This window comes from Schistocerca nitens, chromosome 2, assembly GCF_023898315.1.
Source record: "Schistocerca nitens isolate TAMUIC-IGC-003100 chromosome 2, iqSchNite1.1, whole genome shotgun sequence".
Classification (NCBI taxonomy): Eukaryota; Metazoa; Arthropoda; class Insecta; order Orthoptera; family Acrididae; genus Schistocerca; species Schistocerca nitens.
This window is the reverse complement of record NC_064615.1, coordinates 960,923,012-960,938,117: the sequence shown is the minus strand read 5'-3', so window position 1 is coordinate 960,938,117 and position 15,106 is coordinate 960,923,012. Positions and strand designations below refer to the sequence as shown.

Below are 15,106 nucleotides of genomic sequence, written 5' to 3'. Positions count from 1 at the left end.
CTGAACTATTCCTTATTGAAATGTCTATAGTCTTAGAGAACTTAATTCCTTAGTACTTCCATGTCCCACATCTTTGCGCACTGATTTTTCTTCACTAGTCTCACAAATTTTAGCCAACTTTTCGTCTCTACTAAATTGTGATCTGCGTCCGTATGTGCTCCTGGGAACGTCTACAATCCAATATCTAATATGGGAATCTTGCTCTGACCGTGATGTAATCTAACTGAAATCTTCCTGTGTCTCCCGGCCTTTTTCAAGTATATCACTTCCTCTTGTGCTTGTTGGACAGACTATTCGCTATCACTACCTGAAAATTTTCGCAGATATTCAATTAGTCTTTATCTTCTTTTATTCCAAGTACCAATCCCGTATTCTTCCGTAACCCTTTATTCTGTTCCTTCCTCTACAACAGCATTCGAGTCCCCCATGTCTATTAAATTTTCATCTTCATTTAGTAGTGAATTACACGTTCAGTATCTTCTACTCCCTCTATCTCTTCATTTTATGCTCGCGACGTCTGCATGTGTACCTGAGCCATCATTGTCGACGTTGGTTTGCTGTCGATGAGAACAACTCGATCACTGAATTGTTCACAGTAACTCACTCTCTGTCCTACCTTCCTATTCATAACGAATCCTACCCCCGCTACATTTTTTCCTGCTGCTGCGGATATTACCCTACACTCATCTGACCAAAAATCCTTGTCTTCTTTCTACTTCTCTTCACTGACCTCCACTACATCTAGATTGAGCTTTCGCATTTCCCTTTTCAGATTTTTTAGTTGCCCTAGCACGCAGAAACTTCTGACATTCAACGCCCCGACTCGTAGAACGTTATCCTTTCGTTGGTTATTCAATCTTTTTCTCATGGTCATCTCCCCACTGGCAGTCCCCTCCCGGAGACTAGTCCGGATTTTTTTGCCAAAGGAGAGGTCATCATGACACTTTTTCAATTACAGGCCACATGACCTGTGTCTTAAATGCAGTGGTTTCCATTGCCTTTTGCATCCTTCTGCTTACTGCCCCATGGACAAGAGAGTGCCCTGAACCTCCGTCCACTCCTGCGCCGCCTTTGACAAGGCCGTAGGCCTCCTGCTGGAAGTTTCGGTCGCCAATGCTGATAACTTTTATTCAAAATTTAAGTATCGGCGATGTTCTAACCCGGGACCGAGGACATTTTGATTACTAACCAAGCACGCTACCCCTTGTCTTTGGTTGGGAACTCCACATTCCCTATCAAACCATCAGTTTCGAGGCTCCATCCACCTACGACGAAGTTAACCAATGACAGCTCATATCTGGCGTCTCCACTTACATAGAAATCGAACAGGACGTCATAGGGGTACTACTGTTTTCATCCAGCTTTGCAAGTCACCCATTCCGAAGACCGAATCCGACAACCTAAATCACCCTTGGTAAGATATTGTAACTTTAGGGTTTTGTAATGGTACGATTTATGTGTGACGAAAATTCCCGTTACGGGCCGTATGGTTGATCAAAGTTCCCTGTGAGATGCGGCGAGTTCTGCGCTTTGGACTCTCAATGAAATATCCCATAACAGTGGTTGCTCTTCATTCTTAGACGTTTCCGATCGTCCAGCTTTCAGTTTTACGGAACTTCGCGAGAAGTATTATCACCCCTTTCCAATCACCCCTTTCGAATTGTACAGTCCGAGTTGCATCCAGGATGGTGGCTTCCAAATCCAAAATGGCCTCCGTGTTGATAACGTAGCCTCAAAGATTTTTCCCTTCACCTTTCTCTTACGACTTTATTTTAAATTTGCGTTTATACATTTATTTTTGTGTTAGAAGCGTGGTTCCACACCTATGTACCAACCTGTGTACTGTTCTACGACCGTTTCTGCAGCGGCCTACTATTTACCGGCTTCCAGTGGTCTTATTCTAATAATTCCTAACAGTAGCTAACACCTAAGAGAAGTGATATATTTGGGCGTTCAGTTTAGTTCTTTTTAATCTAGTAGCTTCTCACGTTCTTCTAGCGCGCCGTTAGAATCGAATTCATGGGAAGACCTAAGGATAGTCTTCATTCTTCATCGACATTTGTTACCTGCGACCCGTCTGAAAACCACTGTCCATCATTGTCTTGACACTAGAGATTATCCAGAGTTGTAAACAGTTTATAAATATAGATCAAGGATTGCAAAACAGTTTCTGTTTCGACATAAAAGTTTTCTGGGTTTGGTACCTCGTCATAATGTAAAAACTACTGCTGCTATAGAAAAACCAACGTTTCGGCCACGATTGCAGCGGCCTTCTTCTGGGTCTAATGGTCCGTTCTAGCTATGCAGTGTCCTTTATATTTTGTTGTTAGTGTTCACTGCGCATGTCATTACGTCATAATTTTAAGAAGGTAGTTTCATTGGTCACTTAAGGAAGAAGGAGAGGGAACTTTATTTTAATAGGTTATTGCGGTGGAGAGAGAACGTGACCTCTGTTGTCCATTGGCTCTTGTGTTATGTACCATGATTGGTGGCCACCGTCGAATGAGAAGTTTGCTGCTGTTTACCAACTGCTGGACGTCGGCCGCGCGGCGGCAGTTACTCGCCGGTGGTGCTCGTGCCTCGTGTTGACAGTGCGGTCTGTTAGGCTCTCATTGCTGGCAGCAAAGATGGGGTAAGCCTGAGTCCATCCTCCCTGTTCATGTTGTTAGTATTTCGATGGCCCCTCTGATTTTTCGTTTCGTCATAATTGGCTGCTTGGCCAACACACAGGCTTCGCTGAATTTTATTTCTTTTCCGCAGTCATGGTGATGTTCTGCCACTGCGGATTTGTTGTGTTGCCCTAGACGAATATAATGCCCGTGCTCCCGAATTTGCGTTGCTATTGGCCTACCAGTCTCGCCGATGAATGCCTCTCTACATTCGCATTCCACTTTGTAAACGAATGCAGTGAGTAATGCATTCACCTTGTCCTTGGTGGAGCCGAGCACGTCCTGGATCCTACGACCACTATAGAAGACAGGCAGCACTCCAACGCGGCGAAGGTGTTTGCCTATTCGGTCAGTGACGTTTTTCACATAGGGTAAGCGCACTGTTGACTGCAGTTTATCTGTTTCCTGCTTATCTTTCTTGCTTTTGTTCGTCGACAGGGCTGTGTTTATCGACTTATGGCTGTAGCCACTGGCTAGAAACGTTGTGCGTAACCAGTCTCTCCTAGAATTTATGGTGTTCCAAAGCCTGTGGCTTTCCCAAGTTACTAAGTACTCATAAGTATGTAATCTCAAGTATGTAATTTACTGTGTAATCACTCAAATTATTTAAATGAGTTTGTTTCTTTGAACTTACGTTCAAGTTTTCAGTATCGAACTGCTTCTATGTTTCATATCGAAGACATGGGCACGTATATTGACATTATATAACACACAAAATTTATGGCAGTAGACAAAAACTTCCAGATAAGACACAAATTTACGTTTATATTAGTTCCTGCCCTTGTACCAATCTGTATTTTACTCATATTTCCTCTTCGCTTCTGCCTACATCAATTATTTTGCTACCGGAACTGCAAAACTCATCTACTACTTTGACTGTCTGTGTGGCCGTGCGGTTCTAGGCACTTCAGTCTGGAGCCGCGTGACCGCTACGGTCGTAGGTTCGAATCCTGCCTCGGGCATGGATGTGTGTGACGTCCTTAGGGTTAGTTAGGTTTAAGTAGTTCTAAGTTCTAGGGGACTGATAACCACAGATGTTAAGTCCCATAGTGCTCAGAGCCATTTGAACCATTTTTCACTGTCTCAGTTGCAAATCTATGTCCCTCAGCGTCACCTGATTTAATTCGACTTGTTTACATCATCGAAGTGCAGCTCTTTTCGAGGTTCTAACACAAGAAGCAAATATGATAATTTGAAACATGGTTTCACGGAACCGTGTTAACAATGTATACAGAGCAAGTAAGAAAAAATAGGCATGGAAAGAGGTCAACGGAAAACCTCAGCTATAAGAATGGGCAGTTTAATAAGATACATGATTTGACATTCAGGTATAATTATTTTGTCAATGGAAGCAGCGACAGAAGCGAAAAATTGTAGGGTAACCAAGGATAAGAACTATATGAAACAGATTGTAAGAAACATTTAATATCCTTTGTGTACACCAACTACAAGATTAACGCAAGACAATGAGTACTGCTGACTGGCATTAAACCAACAGAGTTACATCTTTACTGTATCTCATGAATGGAATACAGATTATTCCGAACAATAAAACCATGTTCTTAATAAGTTTTTATTTCTATTGATATTTCTTACTCGTTGGGCCTCTTCTTATATCTTTTTCTTCCTGTTGCAATTGAATTTGAGTCTATGAAACTTTTGTTCTTAGGTCACATCATCTTCACGGTTTGGCTCTGGCTAATTAGATGTTATTCTAAGATATTAATTAGACACTAAACGAAAATGTACGTATTCGCCGTACCTTTGATGTACAGCTTGAGGTTGTAATACAAGTTTATGTACACGAGCTTCGAAAACTTATTTCCACTAGCTGTGAAGTCCATAAGAAAATACATATGGCATCAAAGTTTATACATTAATTTTAAAGCAGTGCGCGCGTCGGACGGAAAGTACTGGATCATCCTCTCTATAGGTCATACTTGGCACTCAGTTATATCTTTCATGATGGATAGAGCTTGGGTGCATTTTTTTTTTCAAGTCCTGCAGGGCTATCAGTGCCCTTGCTACTAGTGTTATGTTTCAGTATCCAGCAACTGCAGCAATTTCCTTGTCTTTTAATAAGCGCACATTATGGATGCTACAAGTATAAGAGCCACAGAGCCAGTCTCGTGGCTGTGAATCCGTGAGTGAAAATGTGGGTAAACGTGTAAAAGTAACGTCCTCACTCAGTGAATTTCTGTGTTTCGCAGCTGTACTCTTAAACCTAAAAAAAGAGCCACGAAAGTTTCAAGCAAGAGAGTACAGGAAGTGAGTAGTAGCATTTTGAAGAGCAGGTTGGAATACAAGTCATGGCCTGTTTGGCCACAGAGGAAATGATGCGGGTTGTAAGATAAGTTACGGGCTTTCCACAAGAGCAGAACAAGCCGGCATGATAAGCAAGTTTGGAGCGCGCCGTATCACGGCCGATGTGCGTGCGCGCGCGCTGAGTGACCTTGACGCTGCGTCCACATAAAACCAGTAGCAGCCGCAACTCCGCTACAGACGCAACTTGGCTCCACAGGCAGTACGTGCTACGCTGACCTCATCTGGTAAGTAACGTATCAAATGTGATTCTGTACGCACCAAAGCTGTATGGCAGTGAAACGGCTGGTCTCTTCTCCTACAGCGTGTTGTAAAATCTGTCTCGAGGAAGAGGAATAATTCCGTGCGTGTCGTAAGACAAGTCACTGCGATATTCGCGTACCAATAAAGCTACTGGAATACTCAGAATTTTTTTTCGATATTACCGTTTCACTCACGTAATATTTCTAAACATTTGTCTTTCTAAAGTAACCAAAGATGGAAACGACATCAATGATAGTTGTTTACATTTGATACCAGCTACCTGGAGTAGTGAGTACATTGCAACTCTGCTCCACATATCATCTTTCGGTATTTGGCGGAGCGTACTTTTTGTACCACTATAATTTCTGCTTGGTTCTGCTTGTTCGAGAAGGATGCCCGGGAAACCGACCGTGAAAAAGAACGGCCTAGTGCATTAAGCCACATCAAACATTCAGTTTTGGTCTGTCCCTTATCTGCTGCATCGCAATATCTGTACGTTCTCCGGACCCCGTAATGCACATTGTGCCTGTTTACATTCCCGGAGATGTGAAAAGTCGCTTCATTGTCTGCATAGATTCCTTCTAGCATTTTCCTAGCAAGCTCAGAACTTCTAGACCTATCACCTGGCTGCAAGCTTTCAGGAGTTGGCACCTTGTATCCACGCAAATGCAACCGTTTGTGTAAAATCTCTGGAAACACGACGCCTCGATTTTCGTGGATTGCGTTAAAAAGCTGTACGCACGGTATCAATGGTGTCGTCACTCACCCCAAGTCTGCCGCCACTTGCTTTGTCACTCAGTCTGCCGGTCTCTCTAATCTTCTCGTACCATCCTTTCATGCTCTTCACATCTGACAATTCTTGACCACAGGCACTTCAGAACTGTCGCTGCACTATTAGAGGCGACCGTGTTTCATGAAACAAGAAAACACGTTGGGCTCTCTCCTAAAAAAAAAAAAAAAAAAAAAAAAAAAAAAAAGTTCAAATGGCTCTGAGCACTATGGGACTTAACAATTGAGGTCATCAGTCCCCTGGAACTTAGAACTACTTAAACCTAACTAACCAAAGGACATCACACACATCCATGCCCGAGGCAAGATTCGAACCTGCGACCGTAGCGGTCGCACGGCTTCAGACTGTAGCGCCTAGAACCGCTCGGCCTCTCGGGCTCCCTCCTACATAGAGGCCATTGCCACAGCATAACTCCTGAATTATGTTACCTGCAACAAACAGAAAAAATGAATCAGATGCTGCCAGAGCACATGCAGAACAGCATCCATGAACTAAGCTACTATTTGCAGAAAAACAGGAAACATGTGTGGAAGTGTATTCGTAAAACAGCTTTATGCATTGCGCTACCATTTGCAACGAGCCACATAGCTGTATGTAGCATATTTCCTTAGAAACAAATATTTTTAACCAAAGAAAGACTTTACGCTCATTCTGTATATGCACTCCTGGAAATTGAAATAAGAACACCGTGAATTCATTGCCCCAGGAAGGGGAAACTTTATTGACACATTCCTGGGGTCAGATACATCACATGATCACACTGACAGAACCACAGGCACATAGACACAGGCAACAGAGCATGCACAATGTCGGCACTAGTACAGTGTATATCCACCTTTCGCAGCAATGCAGGCTGCTATTCTCCCATGGAGACGATCGTAGAGATGCTGGATGTAGTTCTGTGGAACGGCTTGCCATGCCATTTCCACCTGGCGTCTCAGCTGGACCAGCGTTCGTGCTGGACATGCAGACCGCGTGAGACGACGCTTCATCCAGTCCCAAACATGCTCAATGGGGGACAGATCCGGAGATCTTGCTGGCCAGGGTAGTTGACTTACACCTTCTAGAGCACGTTGGGTGGCACGGGATACATGCGGACGTGCATTGTCCTGTTGGAACAGCAAGTTCCCTTGCCGGTCTAGGAATGGTAGAACGATGGGTTCGATGACGGTTTGGATGTACCGTGCACTATTCAGTGTCCCCTCGACGATCACCAGTGGTGTACGGCCAGTGTAGGAGATCGCTCCCCACACCATGATGCCGGGTGTTGGCCCTGTGTGCCTCGGTCGTATGCAGTCCTGATTGTGGCGCTCACCTGCACGGCGCCAAACACGCATACGACCATCATTGGCACCAAGGCAGAAGCGACTCTCATCGCTGAAGACGACACGTCTCCATTCGTCCCTCCATTCACGCCTGTCGCGACACCACTGGAGGCGGGCTGCACGATGTTGGGGCGTGAGCGGAAGACGGCCTAACGGTGTGCGGGACCGTAGCCCAGCTTCATGGAGACGGTTGCGAATGGTCCTCGCCGATACCCCAGGAGCAACAGTGTCCCTAATTTGCTGGGAAGTGGCGGTGCGGTCCCCTACGGCACTGCGTAGGATCCTACGGTCTTGGCGTGCATCCGTGCGTCGCTGCGGTCCGGTCCCAGGTCGACGGGCACGTGCACCTTCCGCCGACCACTGGCGACAACATCGATGTACTGTGGAGACCTCACGCCCCACGTGTTGAGCAATTCGGCGGTACGTCCACCCGGCCTCCCGCATGCCCACTATACGCCCTCGCTCAAAGTCCGTCACCTGCACATACGGTTCACGTCCACGCTGTCGCGGCATGCTACCAGTGTTAAAGACTGCGATGGAGCTCCGTATGCCACGGCAAACTGGCTGACACTGACGGCGGCGGTGCACAAATGCTGCGCAGCTAGCGCCATTCGACGGCCAACACCGCGGTTCCTGGTGTGTCCGCTGTGCCGTGCGTGTGATCATTGCTTGTACAGCCCTCTCGCAGTGTCCGGAGCAAGTATGGTGGGTCTGACACACCGGTGTCAATGTGTTCTTTTTTCCATTTCCAGGAGTGTATTATGACTTATGCTAGGACGTATGTTCAAGTATATTTAACAGTATACCACTCTTCGCACCTGGTAAGGAGACGCGATACTCAAGAATCGGCAGGAAGAGGGCTAATATACCGATCAGCCGGAACATTGCGACCATCTACCTGATAGCCGGTATGTCATGCTTTGGCACGGATAAAGGCGGCGACGCGTCGTGGCATGGCAGCTGTGAGGCCTTCGTAGGTCGCTGGAGGGAGTTTGCAACATTTCTCCACACACAAGTCAGCTAACTCCCACAAATTCCGGGGAGGGGGCAATGAGCTCTGTCGTCACGTTCAACCACATCCCAGATGTCTTAGATCGCGTTCGGATCTGGCGCGTAGAGTGGCCATGGCATCAATTGGAACTCGCCACTATGTTCCTCGAACCACTCCATCACGCTCCTGGCCTTTTGACATGGGGCGTTTTGTTATTGAAGACAGGAAACGTGATCGTTATGAAGGGGTATACGTGGTCTGCAATCATTGTACGACACTCCTCGGTGGTCATGGTGCCTTGTACGAGCTCCACCGGACCCATGGATGGCCATTCGAATGTTCCCCAGAACATAATGGAACCGCCGCCAGTTTGTCTCCGTCCGGCAGTATAGGTGTCAAGGAGCTGTTCCCCCGGAAGACGACAGATTCGCGCCTTCCCACCGACATTAAGAAGAAGGTATCGTTATTCATCAGACCGTGCAATGGTCTGCCACTGTGCGAGCGTTCAGTGCCGATGATCATATGCCCATTTCAGTAGTAGTTGAATATGTCGTGCTGTTAACATTGACAAATGCATGGGTCGCCGTCGGAGGAAGCCCATTGTTAGGAGTGTTAAGTGCGTTGCGTGTTCTGACACACTTATAACCTGGCCAGCATTAAAGTCTGATGTTAGTTCCACCACACTTCGCCGCCTGTCCTGTTTTACAAGTCGGCGCAGCCCACGACCTGCGACGTCTGTAATGAGGGTTGCCGCAGAATCCCACGAAGTATGGATGTAGTTTCACCTTGGTTTCGTCGCGTGTTGAAGCCTCCTACCACAGTACTCCTCGAACACCCCAAAAGTCGTGCAGTTTCCGAAATGTGTAATCGATAATCATAGCACTATTTTGGCATTACGAATAGTCAGTGGTAACGGGTTGAAAACTGAGGTTGAAGAACATGTTTTTCGTGTTAATTTGTCCTTTTTCAAGGGCTACAAGCAGATAAAGCCGTATTCTGTACGCACTGGCAGCAGATCAGTTACTTCCTATATTTGTTGTGTACTATAAATAAATTGCGATAAATATTTTAATTTATGAATGTTACCTTACTTTTCTTCCTCCTTTATTATTTTATAAAGACGGTAGGTATATCTTTAATCTTTTAAAGCAAATGAAGCGTTGTACTTCATTGCTACATCACTTTCTAAAAATATTTCAAGGCTAGAGGTGGTGCCATTCTGCGATACAATTGACTTCCGGCGACGGCAGCGAGGTTCCTTCACAAAATAAACCTTAACATGAGCAGACAATGAAGCATCTGTCAATTTTGAAACTTTCTTGATCATCGATATTAACATACTTCGTTCCCTTTTCGTTAGGTTCTGTGTTCGACCTAGTCTTTCGCTATTAATTAAAGCGTCTCCTTCTCTAAATCGCGATATTGCGGACTGCACAGCTGCCCGATTTCTTCCATCAGCATCAGATATTTATGAAAATGATTTTCATATTGGTAATAACTATTTGCTTTTCTTTACAATCCTTTCTGGTAAGCTATAGGACTGGTAAGTAGGGCACATGGACTACAGGAATAGACTGTTGACCCCATTTAGTTTCACCACATTAATTAAAACAGAGCATTGGTAACAATAAAATGATTAATTAGCATTTGCTAATTGCGCTGACCTTCACCAATTACTCAATTGTATAAAAGGAATGAGAATAATCCAAAAATTTTTGAAAGAAAAACAGCTTTATGGCTCCAATTTAAAAAAAAAAGATTACTTTACTCAAATATAATTTTAACATAACTGCAGATCTGAGCTCACTAGTTGTGAAATTAAGTCAATTATCAGGCCTTGTGAATATGAAAATTAACAATTTGTAAAAGCTATTATATCTCAAAAGTACTCAAACAGCAAAATCTCATAAATATGTGAATTACCCATTATGGAAAGCCTTCGGCAATGTGCTATGATAGCCTGAAAGACCTACACAGCAAACAGCACATTCTCGACGTTTGGCGTTCACGACGGCCGCGCGTCTGAATTCCGTGTTGGAGAGCTCAAGTGACAACAACAGGCAGGAGGGCCTACGCACACCAATAGCGGCTTCTAGAACACACGAAGCCAGTATTAATACACAGTTCACTGAAATGTTAAAACCAACCGCCAAGGACTGGGTAGCGCGAAATGCAGGAAGAGATGTTAAACGTTACAGTGTGACAACCACAATTAAAGCAACAGTTCATTAAACAATCTCCAATGACGTGAAATTTCACTAGATAAATTTATAAACCACAACTAGCTCAAGGTGATAATGACTAGACAACCCGCACACAAGCTTAAATACCAAAGCAACGTTTGACAGCGCAAAATTGTTATTATAATTGCAAACAAGGAAGAAGTTTACAATTCCAATTTAAATTAGCGGCTTAAGTTTTATACAGAGAATAAACTTCGATTCATAAAACTGACCACTTAATATATTAAGAATAACAATAAAAAAATGAATCGCCGAATATAGGTCACACTTGTAATTCAAGATAAATGCAACGGAACCAAGGTACAGTGCAGTCACATGGACTTGCAATACCTACTATCCTGGACCCACGCCCAAGCGGTTTAAGGACTAACTAGCGAAAATCAAAGTGGCTACAAGGAGCAGTCACATTCAGAAGTTCCACCACAAAATAGCTCACCCTTTAAAGTTAGTCCAGGAGCTCGCAGTTAACATGCACGCCAGGGTAAACTCCCGCGCTCTCCTCAGGATTCGAGACAGACACGACTCTTACACAGACTGTATGTTGACAGGTGACTGCTTCCACACTCCAGTTCCGCTCGCCGCCAGACCCAGGCGCCGGAATGTCAACACGGTGCGTCCTCGCAGTACACCAAGTGCCGACTGACTACTTGCGACGCTCCGTGCGCTGTCTTCCCTCTGTCACTGCCGCCAACCGAGTTTCCGTCACTGTCCCCGAACGAGTCTCACCTCGCGAGCCGTGCCCATCCTAAATAGAGGGCGCTAGCAAACCAGGACGCCACAAAGCGCGTAACTTCGACAGAAAAACTATCGTGTCAAGAGCATCGCAGGAAGTCACGGCTCACTTTGCGCCCCTTTGAGGCCCATTTTACTGTTGCACGACATTCACCGCGTAGCAGAACTAACATTCACGACTTGCTGCTTGGCGCTCTAGGCATTTCGTGCTGTAAGCGGTTCGTTATTCGTTTCTATGTTTGCATTTCTGGCATTTGAAAATCTGCAATCTCTGTGATAACTTCACATGTGGCAAATTCTTTTTGGTGTGTGTGTGTGTGTGTGTGTGTGTGTGTGTGTGTGTGTGTGTGTGTGTGGTGCTTTGCACAATATGGTGCTGTACAAATTACCTAAGTGCTGGATATATTTTGGAATATTCGAAAGATACAATCCTGCAACTTCGCAACAAAATCGCGCGGAATTTTCGACGGCAACAACACGCCAAAAATACTTCCCCACAGTGGAAGAATAAAAATCGAAAACGGACGATAATGTAAAGTGTATCTTGAAAATCATATGAACAGCCGTCTGATGATGAACTTGCCAGTTCGAAACCAGTAACGGTGCTATTTACCTAAATCAATAGCAGTATTAATAATGGCTGGTTGCTTGTCATCTTCATTGTAAGAATTAACCTACATTAATTGTACACAGCCACGGTCTCACCATGTCAGTTTTAGACAAATAGCATTTCTAGTAGTGTATGAGTACTTCTTTCCCAGTCTGCGAAGCCAACTGGTACAGAAACTTTGTCGGCCGATGTGGCCGAGCGGTTCTAGGCGATAACAGTCTGGAGCCGCGTGACCGCTACGGTCGCAGGTTCATATCCTCCCTTGGGCATGGATGTGTGTGTTCTCCTTAGGTTAGTTAGGTTTAAGTAGTTCTAAGTTCTAGGGGGCTTATCACCTCAGAAGTTAAGTCCCATAGTGCTCAGAGCCATTTGAACCATTTTTGAACAGAATCTTTATTTAAGTTTTGCAGAAGGCTAATTTGGTTACCCCTTTTATACACAGTTGGAGGAGGAAAATGCATAACGGTAGTTTACGAAATAACATCTCTGGTTGTGATCTTTAGTTCTACTCACTAAGTTATTCTACATGAACAACAGTGTATGAATAAGTTTTGCAATTACTGTATATTGCAGGACACCAACGATAAACACGATGAAGGGAACGGCGAGGCAGCATCTCGGCGACTAACCGATATCGCATTTGTGTGGTTATTTACGTGGCAACGCTTTACTTCGATTACGTAACTCAAAGTCACTCGAGTCAGAGATGCTTATCTCGGACGGTAGAAGTTTTCGAGTGCGCGTATCGAGCGACAGCGTGATGCAACTGCTTACACAATCTGCTGAGCAACCAGAGGGGGTCTTGGAGACAGGTACTGCGTTCAGGACCCAGAGGATTATATCGCTTCTCGGCTCTTATTTCTTAAAAATTTCTAGAAAAGAAAAAATAAAATAAAATAAAAATACATAAAAGTAAAATAAAACAAAAAATCAGGCTTCAGAAAATTGTTGCTCAAGCAAAAAAAAGAAAGAGAATCCCCTTACTTTGCAAACGGTAAACATATTTTATACAGGGTATTTCTGACCTTTTATGTGCTCTTTTGTAAATAGGTTCTTAATAAAACGGTTACTTCACATTTCAAGAGGTAGCCATCCCATCTTCAGGCATAAAAACGCAGTAGTACGCAACTGTATTCACGTCTGGTGTTCAATGCATGTCAGTCATCATATGCAATAAATCATGATGGCCTTGTCCACCTAACATTCTAAAATAATTACTGTTTTTTCAGTTTTCAGAAGTGAAAAATATACATATAGGAAATAGGAAGAAGAAAAAATATTTTCCTTATTAAAACGTGATAAATGTGTTTGAATGTCATCAATTATCCTTCAGAATTACTGTTTCCTTCATTAACCGTTCCTTAACTCGCCAGAGTTACTTACGCTGAGGTGAAAAACGTCATGAGATACCTTCCAATATCGTATCCGACCCACTTTTGCCCGGTGTAGAGAAGCAACTCGACTTCGCATGGACTCACCAAGTCTTTGGAAGCCCCAGCAGAAACAATAAGTTATGCCACCTCTATAGCCGTCCATAACTGCGAAAGTGTTGCCATGGCAGGATTTTGTGCACGAAATGGCCTCTCGAATGTCCCATGTCGGGCGATGTGGGTGGCCAAATCAATCTCTCGAACTGTCCAGAACGTTCTTCAAACAAGACGCGAACAATTGTGGCGCAGTGACATGGCGAGCCGGCCGAAGTGGCCGCGCGGTTCTGGCGCTGCAGTCTGGAACCGCGAGACCGCTACGGTCGCAGGTTCGAATCCTGCCTTGGGCGTGGATGTGTGTGATGTCCTTAGGTTAGTTAGGTTTAACTAGTTCTAAGTTCTAGGGGACTAATGACCTCAGCAGTTGAGTCCCATAGTGCTCAGAGCCATTTTTTTGACATGGCGCAATGTCATCCATGAAGTTCCATCGTTGTTTGGGAATATGAAGTCTATGAATGGCTACAAATGGTCTCAAAGTAATCAGTGAAAAATCTTTCCATGTCATGATCATCAACCCCAACTTTTGCAAATATAGCTGATTCTGTATTTCCACCACTTCGGAAAGCAAACTGTGACACGATAAGAAATTTGTATTTATAGAAGCAAATCATTTCACAAATCGTTTACTATCAAAAACAGTCTTGATCACAATTTATTTATTACGGTAACCGGTTTCGACCACTACTGTGGTCATCTTCAGACCAATGAGTAAGAACCCCCATCTGCTAGGGAATCATTGAGTAGTGATTCTCCAGCAGAAGGAGGTTCTTACTCATTGGTCCGAAGATGAAAACGGTAGTGGTCAAAACCGGTCACGGTAATAAATAAATTGTGATAAAGTCTGTTTTTGATAGTAAATATTGATCACTGTTCACTCCCATAATGTATTCAAAAGTAATTTCACAAATCGGTTTTTGGATGGCGAAATTAGGAAATAGGCTTGTGGTTTTCCACGTATGCCGGCCACTGTGACCGAGCGGTTCTAGGCGCTTCAATCTGGAGCCGCGCTGCTGCTACGGTCGCAGTTTCAAATCCTGCCTCGGGCATGGATGTGTGTGATGTCCTTAGGATAGTTAGGTTTAAGTAGTTCTAAGTTCTAGGGGACTGATGACTTCCGATGTTAAGTCCCATAGTACGCAGTGCGTAGTATCTTGAAAAGATATTATAAAATGAAAATCAATTAAAGTAAAACAAGGTTAATAGAATATAGCCGAATTTAATCCGCGTATTTTGTGCTACTCTTTATTAGCAGAGGTATAATTCTTGCCAGTTTTAAATACTGTGTTAAGTGTCCTAACGCGAAATCTTGTACACACTGTATACGTTGTTTCAGCACACAGACTGCTAAATCATTTACGCTTCATGACATTTTACCTTCTAGTTTTTGCACTCCTCAGAGATCTCATAATCAAGGCAAATAGAATACACTAAAAGACTGACTATCATAAGACTCACTTTATATGGACACATCAGTGCTTTCGATAACTAAGGAAAGAAGAAAGGTGTGTAATAGACGGATGAGCCGAATATCGTGAATAGTATCAGAAATTTCTGAATATGGTTTATAGGTTTGACTTTGCCAGCTCATGTATTGTGAATTGCAGGCTCACGGAGCTTAAAGCAGCTGTGTTAGACGTTACACACACTATACTGCAGCACTGCTGTGGAACCTCCGACAGCAATCGTGATATTTA

The 15,106-nt window shown here is 44.1% G+C and overlaps 1 protein-coding gene across 1 annotated transcript in view; it reads left to right on the top strand.

Annotated features, from left to right (window-relative positions):
* The first annotated feature begins 5,080 nt into the window (after positions 1–5,080).
* Positions 5,081–15,106, top strand: part of LOC126237281 (glutathione S-transferase 1-1-like) — a 28,830-nt gene continuing 18,804 nt past the window's right edge. The window contains exon 1 of the mRNA XM_049947218.1: positions 5,081–5,218. The gene's annotated coding sequence lies outside the window, so the exon portion shown is untranslated. The remainder of the gene's footprint in view (positions 5,219–15,106) is intronic.